The sequence below is a fragment of the Macrobrachium nipponense genome, chromosome 10 (genome assembly GCF_015104395.2).
Source record: "Macrobrachium nipponense isolate FS-2020 chromosome 10, ASM1510439v2, whole genome shotgun sequence".
NCBI lineage: Eukaryota > Metazoa > Arthropoda > Malacostraca > Decapoda > Palaemonidae > Macrobrachium > Macrobrachium nipponense.
Window position 1 is genome coordinate 66,333,657 of NC_087204.1, and position 17,264 is coordinate 66,350,920.

General features: G+C 41.6%; 1 protein-coding gene across 5 annotated transcripts in view; it reads left to right on the forward strand.

Moving 5' to 3' along the window:
- Positions 1-17,264, forward strand: part of LOC135223652 (neuromedin-U receptor 2-like) — a 908,589-nt gene that overhangs the window by 735,957 nt on the left and 155,368 nt on the right. The gene's annotated exons all lie outside the window — the stretch shown is intronic.

Consider the following 17,264-nt stretch of genomic DNA (forward strand, 5'->3'; position numbering starts at 1 on the left):
TGCCTCTGCTTAATTGAATTTCACTTTATCACTAGGTGAATTTACTCATACGGATTTAATTGATATAAGTGTTGTGGTTGTTTGAGAATACTCAAGAACATTTTTAAGGATTGGTTTCCCAACATTACGAAAAAAACCGCACTTACCTGAAAAAAAATTCAGTTTCCGAGTAAACAACCTTAATGAAGTTCATAGCGCTCTGATTTTTTATTCTTGATGAAACGCACGTTTGGAACTGACAGCTCTGATGGTAGAATTTTGATGAGTATTTTCATGTGAGAGTTGGATATCTTTGTTTAGAAAACTTATTTTTTTCAAATACCGATTTTTGCTCACTGAACAATTTCACAAAGCATCTCTTATCGTTTTATCACGGTCGCACCAGGGAAGACTAACGTAAAGTATGGCAGATGTCTAGCTTGGTAAGCTCAGTAAAATAGAAGTTAAAGGGGAGAAAGTTAAAATCTCCAGAATTAAGCACGAATGGTTTTCTGGAGGAATTGTGCAAAATTTGGTTTGGCTTCGACCATCACGCCAGCCCCTAAATACTAAATTAGCCAATATGCGGGAAAAAAAGCCGCCTTACAAAGGTTGCCTCGTGATTACTACTACTCGTAATTACTACTACTGTAACGAGTGTAAGTTTAGACAGAGAGCAGTCTTGCAATTGTAGGACCCGCTGGTCAAGCCTCGTAAACTTGAGTGGTTTCTCTCTGATTGCCCCGGTGAAGATGGAACTTGCATTTTCTCCTGCATTCTTGAAGAGAGTGGTGATATTGGTATTAAATTCGTCAAGGAATATTTTAAGCAGAAATGAGGCATATCTTACGTCTATGACCTTATAATAGCTTCACGTCATTTTGCATAAGCTAATTCTCCAGGTACCCGGAAAAAGCCTACATTCTTTTGTCAACGGCAGGCGGTCTTTCTTCGATTTCCATTTGGTCATGTCTGTGAATCTTAAAAAAAAAATAAATAAATAAAAAAAACAAGAAATTGTTTGCACTGCCACTTCAAGAGAAATTTGATCTAAACGAAGAGAACTTCAATTGGCAATCTATACTCGTGCATAAATTATCGCCTACACTTGGCCTAAAATTCAAATGAGGCTTAATGAGGAATGAACTTTCTGCTCAGATGAATACTAAAATACTGACTAAATAAAACTAATTAAATCAGTGCAGACTTTATTTTTCTAATTACAAGTGTTAGAAGAATGAAAAATTTCAAATAGGCAATGTTGATTAGAATATCTTATGACTTTCAATGAACCAAAACTAATTACTATCAAGCGTGCAGTGAAGTAATATAAAGAGATGTACATAAACGGAAATTCTAATAAAGCATATCACCCATCCTATTGATTAAAACGATAACACGAGTGTTTCTTGAATCCTGGAACAATATTTCATATTCCATCGTCCCCTTTTCAATTACTGTGCATTTCAGGGCCATGTCAAATTGATTTTCGTCGATAAAATACCAAAGCATCGGACATAGAGAGTATTTTGGAAATAGTAGCTGTTCGAAGCCACAGCCTAATTGGCAACAATATACTGTAATATCTAATGTTGATAATTAAGGCACTTATCAGAGTAAATCAAAGAAATTTAAAGGAAAACTTACCTAGATCTAGCAGGATAAAAGATAAAAAAACAAATCTAGCAGGCCAGTAAAACGTCATTACTGAAGGCCTCCCACTCACTGATACTGTAGTATGACGTACTTGGCTAGACATCCCTCCAATATACTTCATAAATGAATACTCAGATGATGTGGTAGTATTAATAGTGGGGTATGGAATGCTTATATTTTTTCACTACCGTCACTAAGTAGCGTACAGTAAGAGAATTGGCATCAGTTGAGAATACTGATTGTAAAATACAGTTCCATGGCGTAATATGCGTTTCCTGTAACTTGAAATATGCAACAAGTCTTGCACACACGCTGTGAAACCCATTGTTACTCTGTAGTTTCAAGGATACTCAAGAAATTTGCTACGCGGTCGTAGGGCCTATATGGATAAAGATCGGTATTTAGCCGATGAATAAAAATGCATTATAACGTACTCTGTTTTTCCTATGAATACGGCCATGTAAAGTATTGATAATGATATTATTAATCATAATGATAATAATTCATCACAGTAATTATCATTATCATTTTTATTAATATCATAATCATCATTATGATATTAGTCATTATAATATCAGTCAAGAAATTCGGCCATTGTTTATTCTTGATCTGAAAAGTTGGAAAGACCTTTATATAAACAAAATATTTGTATATCTCTATTATTCATACGCGTCCTTATGAAGGTCACCTTTGTCCTCTTCTCTAAACCGTTTGGTGCTTGTGTATCGTGTGATCAGCCACTTTCCGATTCTTTTTTTTTTTTTTTTTTTTGCATAATGCAAAAACGCTTAACACGAAAGCAGTCATACAGCCACCAGGACAATTTGCTAGGCTTGCCGTAGGGGAAGCAGGTATATCGGGCCACAATATCATACCAAACAACTCTAAATTATCATATTATTATTTCAATAACATAGTCAATTATAACTGATGGTTATAATTGCTACTTATTACTATAGTCACATAAATTGTACAATGAAAGCAGTAATATTGCCATATGTATATTTTCCAAATTCCTTTGCTATAATATTGTCAAGTTAAATATACTAAATTTTTCTTCATTAGCCATGGTATGGAAACTAATATTATCGTCATTCCCAACAATGATTTGCCTAGCCTTTCCTTTAATACTTATTGTACAATATGGTCAAATATTTGGGACCAATACTGTTAAGTCTGATGTCATACTTAACGTAACAACTAGCCTCTCTCTGGGTGCTTACTTAATTTAGCTAAGTTTCCCTTGAAATTTCTTTGATAAGCGCCTTAATTATCAACATTATACATCATTGCATATTTTTGCCGATTAGGCTGTGGCTTCAAATAGTTATTTCCAAAATACAATCCATATCCAGTGCTTTGGTAAGATTTTATCGACGAAAATCAATTAGACACAGCCCTGAAATGCCAAGTAAATTATATATATCCAATTTTCCTCCTTTCTTAACTTTTTTTATTTCATATAAATTAAGTGAACTGACAGTATAACATCTCATCCAAAGTTATTCCCTATAAATTTTAGTTATAAACTATCAATACCATTCTTAAACCCAGGATGGACAAGAGAGTCACTGAAGGGTTTCATAGTATTCACCATGCACAGTAAGAATTATGCGAAATGCACTGTTAGTTATCATTAGTGATATGTTATGCAGGAAATTTGCCCTTGTTCCAAACCCTCAGTCCTTTACATTAGGAATTACCAACAGCGAAGCTGGAAAACGGTCGGTAGCTTTAAAACAAGGTATTTAGGTAGTTTAACTACCGTTTGATTGGCGGGTTCCCACCCACCCGAACGTATAGATTCCAATTTGCTTTCGGCCGTCATCATATACGAACATGTGAACTTTTCGCCCTCTGCTAGACCGTTGTTAGCTCTTTTTACCCTGTGGGGTCTTTCTTTATTGTTTTGTATGCTGTAAGTTTATATGTTTGATATAAAAAATGCAAACCCACAAATCAATTAGCCTTCTTGTAAGCCTGCAACTCCCCAGTGTGTATGTCCTGGGGTGTGCGGTAAAGGATACAATAATTTTCGTTCCTCTGTTGATGTTAACCCTAATGCCCTCTGTAACTCCTGCAGGGGACGTGACTTAATCCTGAACTCACTTGTGATGAGTGTAGTTTCTGGTCTCTTGTGCAGTGGGTGAAGTTTGTAGAGAGGAAATGATATCAGAGGAAGGGTGCTAAGGCATTGTCTGAGGGTTATACGGGCCCAACGACTCCCTTGGTAGCTGACCCTTCATCTTCATTTCTCTCTGGGTAGGCTTTCCCTCATTGCTCCTTCTCCTTCAGGAGAGGCTTCTTCTTCGTCATATTCATCAAACGAAGAGGAACTGGTTAATCAGATATTCCTCTGCTTGGGGGTCTCCAGTCATGCTAAAGGGATGGATCCTCCCCTGGAGCAACAGGAGTCTTCCTCTATTGACCCAACTTTTGTTTCTTCAGGTTGGTGGAGGAGCAACCACCTGACCTGTCAGCAGCCTGGCTCTCTTTAGAACTTGTAGGAACACCTTCGCTACAAATTCTGTTGGCCTACCTCGCCAAACCTGTAGTGACTTGTGCACTGGAGACACCGATGACCAATATCATGACTACTTCCACCTTTGCCGAAGTCCTGACTGTGGTCATCTGTCACCACCCGACAGTGACCACTCCCTCGGCGGTGATGGGTTTAGCTGTACATCTGCTAGCCCTTCAAGTTGTGGTACCTCCACCTCCTGATTTTGTTGTGTATCCAGCTACTCTTGCTGTACCTGCATCTCCTACAGATGTCTCCACTGCTGCCGCTAACCCTGCAGTAGTGGAGACTCACCCTGTTTCTACTGCTACTGCTGCTCCAGTCACTTGGGCAGCTCCTTCTGCCCGGGTTGTTCCTGTAATGCCTGCTGCTCCTGCTGCTCCTGCCTGGAAGCAGGACTTGACCACCATCCTGAAGGTGATGATGAAATCAAAGAAGAGGTCCAGAAAGATGGTGTCGTCATCTTCATTGTCTAGTCTGCTGCCTCCTCCCCTCCTTCTTCCAAAGCGTCTCAGTCAAAGAAGAAGAAGCTTGGTGCATTTCCTCCCCCTAAGAATTCATGCCTCGAGACTTCTAATTTTGCTGCCTCCCTCCTCAGGGAAAGCAGAGGGTTCTCTCGTCAGCTCTCCCCCAACTTTTGGGTGTGGGAACCGATTCACAAACATTGTCTAGGCATAAGGTGAGAGAGAGTTGAGACACGTAGGTGCCTCCTTGGCTCTCCCTAATAGTACTTCCACCAGTACTCAGCGGGGTGCCCAGTCTGGTGCCTCGGTCTCTAACTGAGCACCTGGAGAGGCAAAGAGGAGGTCCCATACTCAGACTCCTTCGACGGAGGCTTCAGCCTCAAAGATGGAGGGCACAAGTTCTTGGCAGCTGGCCTCTCACTCAACTCTGCCCAGGCTCCCATCGCGTTCACACGATCGATCAGGCTCGGCTAAGTCAAGTTCTCAGCTCAACCTGGGTGCTCAGCTCAAGGTGGGTGTTACGGCCTCTGAGAGATATGAAATAAATAAAAAAAAAATATTTCAACACCAACAGTTGAAACTGGGGATACGAATATAGAAAGAAACACTAACACAACAAAGGTTTATTTACAAGCTTACTAACAAAGGTAAATGCAGAATGGTATCTCCTATTTACATAAAAAGGCAAAATCTTACACTGCATGAACTGGGGGAACAGTGAGGTAATTCAAATACTCGCTGGTTAGTTTTGCGACTCGAAGCGATGGCTTCACAAAAGGAGAACGGTGATTGTAGACGTCCTCTTGCCTCCGTATTGCGGAAAATAATGTCTACTCACTAGAGACTATTAGCTATCACATTATCCTTTCCTCTTACTTTTCCGTTTTCTGAACTCTGATTAAAACTTTGAAATGCTAAAACACCTCTTGTGTTTTTCTCAAAACTAATTTCTCTCAAAACTAATTTCTCTCACATAGAGCACTGGCAGTGGCTATGGTACTGGGCATTCTTTATAATTCTGAAGCAAATTTACATTCATTGACTTTGCTCTACTCTTACCCATATTAATTCCATAATGTGCATTTCCCCTCTCCTCTAACACTGAAAAAGGACCTTCGAACTTATAAGGTAAAGCGGAACCTTCTTTCTGGACTAGAACTAAAACTTTATCTCTTACAAACAAACTTCTCCCTTTTGCTCTAAGATCATGTTTCCCTTCAGTTTCCCCTTGACTTCCTCTCACGCTCCCGTTCTCCATCACTAGTTGCCAAACATCTCTTAAATTGTTTTTATAATACTCAAGATTAGTTATGTAATCTTATCTACCCTTATTTCTAGACAAAGGTTCAATCATATTGATAAATACTTTCTCAAAAGATTCGCTTACTGAAGGAATATTACACAAAGGAACTCTGGGAATTACCTGATTCGGTTTCCTGGCAATTTGGCATTCATGACAGCTTAAAACATACCTCTCCACATCATTTTTCATTTTAGGCCAAAAGTACGCCCTACTAATACACTTGAAAGTTTTATTTACTCCCAAAATGTCCTTGCTCATCATGAGCTAACTTCAAAACTAGTTCACGAAGCTTCCTAGAAACCGCTAATTGTTCTGTGATTTCCCTTTTACTACCTGACTTCGGTCGAATATAACAACACAAAACTTCGTCCTTTAAACAAAAAGTTTCCCTACACATATCATCGAGATCATCATCCAACTCACATTCAAAAATTCGGGTTAGTGTCTCATCCTCTCTCTGCAACTGGACTAGCTCATCCTTATCCAAAACGTTAGAGCCTAATTCATCACCGTAACTAGGACTAGATACCGGTACATTTACTACGTTACCCTCGACAGCTACACGTTCCCCTTGGCTATCACTGTCAACGATAGAGTTAGGTTTCTCAGCCACACTCATGCCAAGATCAACCTCGCTACCTCTATCACACTCTTTCGAATCCACGAACTTACTCTCGTTCGAATCCATGAACTCACTCTCGTTCAAATCCACGAACTTACTCACGTTCGAATACACGAACTTACGTTCGAATCCACGAACTTACTTTCGTTCGAATCCACGAACTTATTCTCGTTCAAATCCACGAACAAATTATGACCGTAGTCTATGTCTGTATCTAAACCCGACCTAGTTACTACCATTTCAGACACTAGTATGTTCCTCACAACAGGATTCACATTCTTGGATAAAGCTAAGTCATTACCGACAATAAGGTCAATAATGTCAGTTGACAGGCAAACTGTCAACTACTGCAAGTTTCACTTCTCCTGACACTACCTGACTTTCTAAATTCAACTTCAACAAAGGACAAAGAACACAAGTGTTAGGGGATCCACCTAACCTAACTTTCTCTTCCATATTGATTTCTGCCCTGTTCGGCACACTCTCTCTCCTAATCAGTGAGAAAGCAGCTCCTGTGTCTCGAAGCAAGACTACTTCCCTTGAAAATACTCCTCCAAGAGAGGAAACTATGCCTTCTGACAGAAATTCACCAAACATTTTCCTAGTTTCTCTCATCACATCATTCCTACTTGACGAAAGGTTAACTAGAGACACTGGTTTCTTACCATCCTTCCTTTCTACTCCACAATTTCTCGCTATATGCCCTTTCCCATTACATCAGAAACAAGTTAATTCTGGCCACTAGATGCCACTTTACTCTTACAAACCTTAGACGTATGACCGGGTTTTCCGCATGTATAACAGGAATAGTCACTTTTACTCGCATTGCTATTACTAGGACTGAAACCTTTACTGCTTTGTACTCTACCAGACGAAGGATCATTTCGTTTCTTACTAACACTCAAATTACAAGTTAGACTATATTCATCAGCTAGCCTAGTTGCTCCTGCAAAAGATACTTCTCGCCTATCCTCTATATAAAGCTTAATCTCCTGGGATATGTTATCTTTGAAGTTTTCTAACAACACTAAGTTCTTCAAACTATCAAAATCCTCAACTTTAGCAGAAGTTAACCAATCAAAAAACAGCCTATCTAATTTCTTACCATATTCTGCATACATAATATTTTCATCCTTTCTCAAATTTCTGACTGTAAATATAAAGTCCATATTTCTTTAGGAGAACCTACTCTTTCCATTAACTTCTCAAAACACATGAAATATGTCGTAACATCTTCCCCATCGAACTTTGGTACTAATTTCAACACTGCACTCATGCGTAACCTATCAGCTTCGTTTTCGTTCTCGCCTGTCCGACTGTGACGAGTACTTTGTCTTAACCGCGCAATTTCCAACTCATGCATACGTTCTTTCTCTCTCTCTTCCTGCTGCATTACCAACATTTCTCTCTCTGGCTGCATTATCATTGCTTCTCTCTCTTTCTCTTGCTGCATTATCATTTCTTCTCTCGCTTGCTGCACTTCCCTCTCAGCTGCTCTTTCCTCTCTCTCAGCCGCTCTTTCCTCTCTCTCAGCCGCTCTTTCAACTCTCTCATACTTTTCTTTTTCTTTCTTTTCAACATACTCATGGAGATCATTCCCCTCCAGACTCAGGAGCTTACCTGACTCAATAAACTCTTTCATCATCTCACTCATTCTGGCTCTTTCTATATTTTCCCTGTTTCAATCTGTTAAGGTGTCGAAATATCCTGGCAAGGTCGCCACAATGCTACGGCCTCTGAGAGAGAGGTCCGCTTCAGGTTCGATATGAAATAAATTAAAAAAAAAATATTTCAACACCAACAGTTGAAACTGGGGATACGAATATAGAAAGAAACACTAACACAAAAAAGGTTTATTTACAAGCTTACTAACAAAGGTAAATGCAGAATGGTATCTCCTATTTACATAAGAAGGCAAAATCTTACACTGCATGAACTGGGGGAACAGTGAGGTAATTCAAATACTTGCTGGTTAGTTTTGCGACTCGAAGCAGTGGCTTCACAAAGGAGAACGGCGATTGCAGACGTCCTCTTGCCTCCGTATTGTGGAAAATAATGTCTACTCTTGATACTTGAAAGGCAGGAACTTCCCAAAACCTCTAGCAGAACGTCTCTTCTCTGAAGTCTCCCCCAACGTCGAAATAACTCGGTCGTCCACTCCTGAAGATGGCTTGACTAAAATTCGACCAAACTCTCTCAAGTGACTTTTCCTCTGATCCTTCGTCGGTTCCTTTTTCTCTTATCTCTCTCGGATGATCTCTGCTGCTGCTGATCTCTCACTGTTAATCTATCGTGGGCTCATACTGAGGATATCTCTCTGTGACTAACTGATGATCTCTCTCTCTCCTACTTCATCCGTCATATTTATACGGCATCCTGGGGGTCGGGGCTACGGCGAGCGTCACAGACTCCCGAGATTACCGGAACTTCTCGAAGAATCTAGACGAGATATTGCATCAGAAATTGCAGCGTTTCTCACGTCATGTCGGCGCCTGGAACGAGTTCCACAACACTCCTGCCGATTCTAGAACCATCATGAGAACAGGCACCTCCAACACAATGCGCTAATGCCTCCTTGCTGCCGAACTTCTCGAAAATGCGTTTTCCTTTCCTTTATCCTTCTTTGCTATGAAGCAATTACCATCACACTGGGTGCTCAGCTCAAGCTGGGTGCTCAGCTCGTCCAGGGTACTCGACCTGGCTCGCATAAAACGCTCTGATCTCCTAAGGACAATGCTTCACCGAGGCAACAGCGTTCTTCTAGACCTTGTCGCCACCACCATGGGTTGGTGACTGCATACGGCTCACCTCTCCTGTCAGTTCTGCTGATAGGACAGGTGAGAGTCCATGATCCTCCTCACCTGTCCCCTCAACCTCCTGGGGTTTTACCGGAAGGCATGATTCGAATAGGGGGAACTTCAACAAGAATTCTCACCAGTCCTACTTCTCTTGGTTCTTGTGCCAGCCAGGTAATATGCTCAGGTAGTGCAGGAAGGATCACAGGGGTCTGGTGAGGTTCTCCTTCCTGCAGGGAGTGTAGATCGGAGGACTGCACCCTGGAAGGACTCGAGGGACCTCATCCCCAGGATGCGAACATCCCCAAGATATATAGGACATTCTCAGAGATCATTCTGTGGATTGTTCATCGCACCTCGAATCCTTTTGATGTCTCAAGGGGGAACCCAAGGTTTCGATGGGGCTGCAGTGGTTCTCAATTGCTGAGGGAGTACTTGATCAAGTGAATGATCTTGTTTCTGGGCAAAAGAATTCACTTTGATCAAATCGCTGGACAAGTTACTTCCTCCTCCTCTGCCTCATGAAAAGTGCTATTACATGCCCTTGAAGAGGTCCTTGCTAACTAAACAGGTTGACCTGGACCTGGTTCATCTAGATCTGGGTCTCTCATTGCAGCAGATTACTGCAGAGGGAGTATCCCTTTCACAGCAAGAAACAGAGTCTGGAGGCTACCACCATGGTTGGATCTGTGGTCATTCACAGTATCCAAAGCGGCTGCTTCCTCAGGGGCAATCGTTCTTGGGGAGGATGCCGCTTTCAAGAGACTGTGTCAGTCTGGAGGTAGGGCTTTTTCCTACCTGCCACACCAGACAGCAAACCAGTGAGCAAACTTAATTCTCAAGAGGAGTGATGCTGTCCTGACTCGACTTACTAGGTCCATAGGTCCTGAGTCAGCACTGACAATGCTGTGGTGGACAAGCGCCATACCAAGGATAATGACCACCTTGTTCCCCAGGCAGTGTCCAAGACCTTTGGGTCTTTGCGTGTCACTGCAGCTTGACCTTCGAGTCAGACTAGTTCTTCCTCAGCCCCTAAGAAGTCCCAGTCTTCGAAGGGTGTCCACAGGAAAACCAAGCCATCTTCTTCCTCTACTCACAACCACTGTCTGCCTTTTCAGCCTTCTTTCTTGCCAGGTAAAGGGGGCAAAGGGAAGAAGAAAGAAGGACACTAGGGTCAGTGTTCCCCTCCAGCTGCTGCCATTGGTGGGGGGAGGGCCTGTTGAGCCACTGGGTAACGTGGCAGCGACATGGAGCCAAGACCTGGCAGTAGGTATTCTTTAGGAGGGATATCTACTCCCCTTTGAGTCTCGGCCTCCCTTCACCAACAACCCGGTCTGTCTTATGTTCCCAGTTCAGTGAAGGACCTCGCATTCAAGGAAGAAGTACATGTCATGTTGATGAAGGGTGCTGTGGAAGTCATGTTGAATCGGTCTCCAGGCTTTATCGTAGAAAAAGCTTCAGGGGGATGAAGACCGGTCAATGACCTTTCTCCCTTGAACCAATTCATTCTCCATACTCAATTTACAATGGAGACAGTGCGCTTGGTGTTTGCCTCCATCAGGGCGAATGACTTCATGCTTATGTTAGGTCTGAAGGACATTTTCATTTACCCATCCGCCAGTCCTCCGGCAAGTACCTTTGCTTTATCCTCAAGGAAACAGTATACCAGTTCGGACTTTTGACTGCTCCTCAGGTGTTTACACAAGTGTTCACCCTTGTTTCACCTTGGGCCCATTCGCAAGGGATACATCTATAGAGGTATCTCGTGATTGGCTGGTCCCGATGAGCTCCTTCTTGCAGTTGCTTCCGAACAGAGATTGACTCCTCCAATTTTACCACACCCTTGGGATAGTGGTAAATTTCAAGTAGTCTGATCTTATCCCCAACCAGAGGATAAAGTATCTGGGTATGCTGATAAATATGGTAGAAGTAAGAGTCTTTCCCTCGGACTCTCATATCAGCAATTTCAGGAAGGTAGGGGAGGTGTTCCTGTCTTGATGGGAGCAACACAGTCGCATTCACCTTCGTTCACTCCAGTGGAGAATGAAGGAGTATGGGATCTAGTCTCAAGATCCCAGTCCTTTCTCATTCTCCCATCGGAGGAAGTGAAAGAGAATTTCAACAGGTGGTTGGATGACTCCTGGCTCTTCAACAGTTTTGGAACAGTGATGGGGCACTCCGTAGTGTTGATGAGTGACAACACCATGGCAGTGGCACCTATCAACAAGCAAGGGGGTTCTCATATCTCTCATGCTTCACTAGTTGACAATGCAGGTGTACGAGTGGGCGGTAGCTCACTCAGTGGAGCTGTCAGTCAGATATATTCCAAGCAAGAGGAATGTAGTGGCAGACAAAGTCGGTGGCCAGAATCAGGTGATAGGGACCGAGTGGTTCCTTCACCCAGAGAGGTTGTTCAACCTCTGAGAGTGTCCAGTCATAGATCTGTTCACCAACTTGCACAACAGAAAACTTCAGGTCTTCAGTTCCATGCAGATGATGCATTCCAGCATCCGTGGGACAACTTCGACGTTTATGCCTTCCTTCCATTTTGTCTGGTTCGTAAGGTGATCAGCAGTGTTGATCACCTTGAATCTCAGGATAATTCAAATCTGGTGTCAGGGACCACCAGGTTTTGAGTTTTCGCTACAAAGTCTGGGACGAAATTGAGAGTAACAGATCCGCATCCCCTCAAGCGTTTCACATCAAAAGAGGGTCCATGGAATTTGCCTACTCTCTTCACAGATAGCAGGGCAAGCGGAACATGGTCTTGAGGGTCAGATCCCTGTCTGACGACTCTCATAAAGGTTTATACAGTGCATGAGTCGGGCTCCTCAGAATGAGAGTCACGTCCCATGCAGGGGGCCTGAGATCCCTGGGTGGGCAAGACCTTTCAAAGCTTCTCATCCAAAGAAAAATCTCCAGAGAAGAGGAGATATCTACCCCTTTCAGCCAAAGGACTAAACTGATGGCATCTCAATAGCCATTCACTGCTGAAACAGAGCAAAGCTTCTTTTGGTAAAGGAAGACAAGAAAATCCATGACTTGCTGAAGAGTAGCTTCCAAACACAGAAGACAGCCCATTTTCCTTGGTATAACTGCTGCAGAACAGCATCTGAGTTATCCAGACATCTTTGTGTCTGCATGGCACGAATAACCTTCCGCTCACAAGAGATGGTGGATAACCTCCAGCCATGAAGACACAGGAACTGCACTGCCTGATGGTACCATTCTATGTGTGATTGACACAGAAGGTTGTGCCATGGAGGAATTTCTGTGTTCCAGAGAGCAGAGCTAAATGGTTGGAATGCCAAATGGCCGGGAGCCACCAGAATCATCCTGTGGCTCCTGGCCATTTTGGTATTCCGACCTCTAGCTCTGCTCTCCGAAGCACAGAGAAATTCCTCCATGGCACAACCTTCTGTGTCAACCACACATAGAATGGTAGGCTACTGGCCATTTTGGTATTCCGACCTCTAGCTCTGCTCTCCGAAATACTGAGAGAAACTCCTCCATGGCACAACCTTCTGTGTCAACCACACATGGAATGGTACCATCAGGCAGTGCAGTCCCTGTGTCTTCATGGCTGGAGGTTATCCACCATCTCTTGCAAGTGAGAGGCTTTTTATGCCATGCAGAAACAGATGTTTGGATACCTCAGACACTGTTTTGCAGCAGTTATATCAGGGAAAATAGGTTGTCTTCTGTGTTTGATAGCTACTCCTCAAAAGTCATGGATTGCCTTGTCTTCCTTTACCAAGAGAAGCTTCACACTGTTTCAGCAGTGAAAGGCTATCAAGCTGCCACTGGTTTAGTCCTTTGACTGAAAGGGGTAGATATCTCCTCTTCTCCAGAGATATCACTTTAGATGAGAAGCTTCGAAAGGTCTTGCCCACCCAGGGATCTCAGGTACCCTGCGTGGGATGACACTCATTCTGAGGAGCCTGACTGATGCACTGTACAAACCTTTATGAGAGTCATCAGACAGGGATCTAACCCTTAAGACAGTGTTCTTACTTGCCCTGCCATCTGTGAAGAGAGTAGGCAAACTCCATGAACCCTCTTTTGATGTGAAACACTCGAGAGGCTGGGAGTCTGTTACTCTCGATTTCGGCCCGGACTTCATGGTGAAGACTCAAAACCTAGCGGTCCCTGTTAAAGTGCTGCATCACTATCTGAAGAGCACTCTTCGTCAATACTAGCATGTCCAAGAAAGAAGTGTCAAAGAACCTGATTTCTTTCTGGCTTGTGAGACGATTAGAAGGGCATACTCTGCTGCTGGTGTAGATGGCACCTGTACTCCCCTTCCGAGAACTCATGAAGGATCTGTCAGTCTATCGGGTTCTGGTTGAGGGGGTGTGGTTTCAACAGACCGCCTTAACCTCCTCCTACCTTTCAGTACAGTGCCCACAACTCCTTGGACATTTTTTCCTTGGGACCTGTGGTGGCTGCTCAACAATTTGTGTAGCTTACCTAGCTCCTTTATGAGGACAAGGTTGCATCTCGCTTTAGATGTGCGTTAGATTATCTGTTTAGCCAAATAAAATTATAACTGCATTGGCTATGTTTTTATGTTATCTGTAATTACATTTTCATGCAGCATAAACTTACTGCACTTCATTATGAGGAAATGGAAAGAGATTTTCTCCAATAGGTCTCTTAAAAAAAAAATAAAAAGAAACTTACAAAGAAATACGGTCCTCCTTTACATTTATGTTTTCGTCAACACAAAATATGGCATCTGACATCAAAATTCACATTAAGCCTAATATTTTAGTGTTCGATCCTTAAAAGGTTTAGTTATAAGGACAATATAAACTATATTAATTTACTGTTTGAAAATGATTACGAGAAAAGAATGTTTGTTATGCTCGTCTTGAAAAACAAACAATAGGTTGTTCATGATGCCTAAAAGGTTGCCCAACTCTGCTTGAGTCCAACTGCGTATTATAGTAAGTATTTATCCGGCGAGGTGGTTAAATACTATTATACAACATCAAACAAATTTCAGTTTAGAATACAAACATTTCCCCCACGTCCGTTGGTTTCTTATGCAGTATTTGTTGCGTTACCATGAGTAACTGACATCTATATACACAAACGTGATCGTTCTTTCTTATGCCGTCGTGTTTTCTTAGCGGGGATTACGAAACAGTTATTTTCTTCTGCAATATCAAAATACTTCAAATAAGAGATGTTTCACATTTCCATCATAAACCATAAATTTACAGTTCGTTTGGCTACTACTATGCATTCCAGAGACAATGACAGTACTTTCATAAACTACTTTAAACCCGACCTATTGATTTCCATGCCGCAAAAGTACTGAGTGTTTCAAATTTTGCCTTAATTTTCGGAAGTACTGTGCATTGCCAATTATGTTTCATTAACTTTCTTACTTAAGAAAATGAGGTTAAAGTTGCGCTTAGCCACCCAACCTTCTGCAAAGTGTTTACGTGGATCAGTGACGTCGGTATAGCGTGTCCTCCTCCATACCTTTTGAAATGGTTGTTCGTCTTATTGTTAAATGTCATTTTATTTATCCTGGACCATACGAAATTTGTTTAAAGCAAATCAAATATTGCATTTTTTTTAATATTTAGGTAAGGGGGATGGCTCTGCGTCATGGGTACTACGTCATAAATCACCACTTGTTGGAAACGGTCTGTGGGAAGGCAAGAAGTTGGTCTTTTTTTCTAAGAGTAAACGGTTTAATTAAGCACATCTTTAATTCACTTACTACCATAAATTAGGACAATGAAACACTGCAGTTTTAAAGTTTTTATGAACACTATTTCATGGTCTATGAAAATATTAAAGCTTCTTTGTTATTTGTTAAAGATTCTAACTTACCCATCGAAGATAATGAATTATTCTCATATGGAAAATAATTGCAGAAACAGTCACTATTAGCACAAGATCCGGGGAGACTTTTTTTCTTTTTATTTTTTGGCAATACAGGTTGTAAGTAATATATAAACCAATTATATTGCAGAAAATATATTGGACTTTGTCATTATTATTTCATTTGCTATCACTACCCGTACTGACCCGATTGCGACCGTTATTTTTGATGATTCTTCCTAAATTATCTTTTGAGTTTAGGTTGTGTTCAATGTATAAAAAGGGCACTGGACACATGTCTAAGTAGACATACTAAATTAAAATAAATGAGGTCGATAACGTGAAAACAGTCAGCCTTGAGTGGTTGGTGTTTGGGACAAGTGCAAAAGCAGCGAATTCCTTAGATGCTCACACAAGACAAAAAGTCCTTGCACCAGGGGGACCGAGGGCACGCAAATGACCTGAATAACGGAAAGATCAGGCGATCGTGACGTCAGAGGTCAAGTGAGTTCACGAGTTCATGAGACACGGGAAAACGCACATAAATCGGAATCAGGAATAGACTAACGTGCGCGCATTCGTACGTATATTAGCATGCGTGCAGTCATACGTCTGTTAGAGCAAGTGAATGGAATAAAATCTCTAATGTGGTAATTAATGGGGGAATTATGCGACAGACGTTGAGTGTGAAACTAGGCCATAGGAGTTGCCTAGAGATCCATGCAGATAAGGTAAAGTAGAGGAGGAAAAGTCGTTGAAACTTTAAACAGACATTTATTTCCGAGGTCCTGGAAGGGGAAGTGCGGTGCAACACTTAACATGATTGACGAACTTTAATATTTATCATTTATCTATAATTGTGATTGCTTTTTTCAGAATGGATTCGGTTTTCACTACCGAAAAATGAATTCTCTAGACTCTTATCTGACGTTTATTTGATAGAAACTCACAGGGTTATTTGACAGTGAGAATAAATGGTGATACGTAGTTTTATTTAATATGATTCTGCAGAACAGTAATGGTGTCTCAATGATTTTTGGGATTTTCAATACATTTTTGTTTAGCCTTCATGTTAGCTATTTTGGGGAAATATAGACTATTTTCGTATCCCGAGAGTTTGAATTCGCCTAAGGTTTAATGATCGATTTTCAGCTATCTAGAGAGGCAAGGCGATGGAAACAAACGAAGCTAGGTCACGTTACCATAGCTAGGAGTTCTCTCCTTTTTAGTTAAATGGGGTCCTTTGATCCTCATAACAAATGTGGTACTGAAAGCCACCTGCTTGAAACTTATACCATTGCCATCTACGGTATGAGTGAATAAGAAAAGGAAGGTGGCAACCAGCATCGTTGACGGGTTAAAAGATAAAAATTGTCTGAAATACAGGGTGTCCAAAAAGTCTCTTTAAAATTTAAAAATGATTACAAAAGTAAATGAACAGACAAACAGGGGGAAATTATTACAAAATGAGGAGTAGTGCTGAAGATTTTTTTTTTTTTTTTTTTTTTTTTTTTTTTGCCTCATTTAATACACCTCTCAATGAGTACCATTAGTTGCATGTAGCACATCAAGAAGGTACTCGATATCTTGCCATGTTCACTGTAGCACAACCTCATCAGTGATCTCTTGCTTGAGATCAGTGATGTCCCGTATCTTTGTTCAATACACGATGTTTTTAACAAAACCTCATAGAAGTCCAGGGGAATAATATCTGGTGAACGAGGTGGCCACGGAATTGGGCCAGCCCTTTCAATCCACTGGTCGGGAAATGCTTGATTTAGGAACCCACAAACATGCAGGTACCAATGTGGTGGTGCACAATCTTGCACGAAAATGATGGTTGGTAGGAGGTCATCTAGTTGTGGTGCAATATATTCAGTCAAAAGGTCAAGGTAAACATCTGCAGTAATGGATGCTCCGTCGAAGAAAAATGGACCTATGATTGTACATGATCCGACACCACACATTCACTATTGGGCTATCTCAGTGAAGTTCTCTAATCACATGAGGATGTTCTGATCCCAGATTTTCACATTATGTGCGTTCAGTTTCCCTGAAACATGAAATGTTTTCTCATCACTAA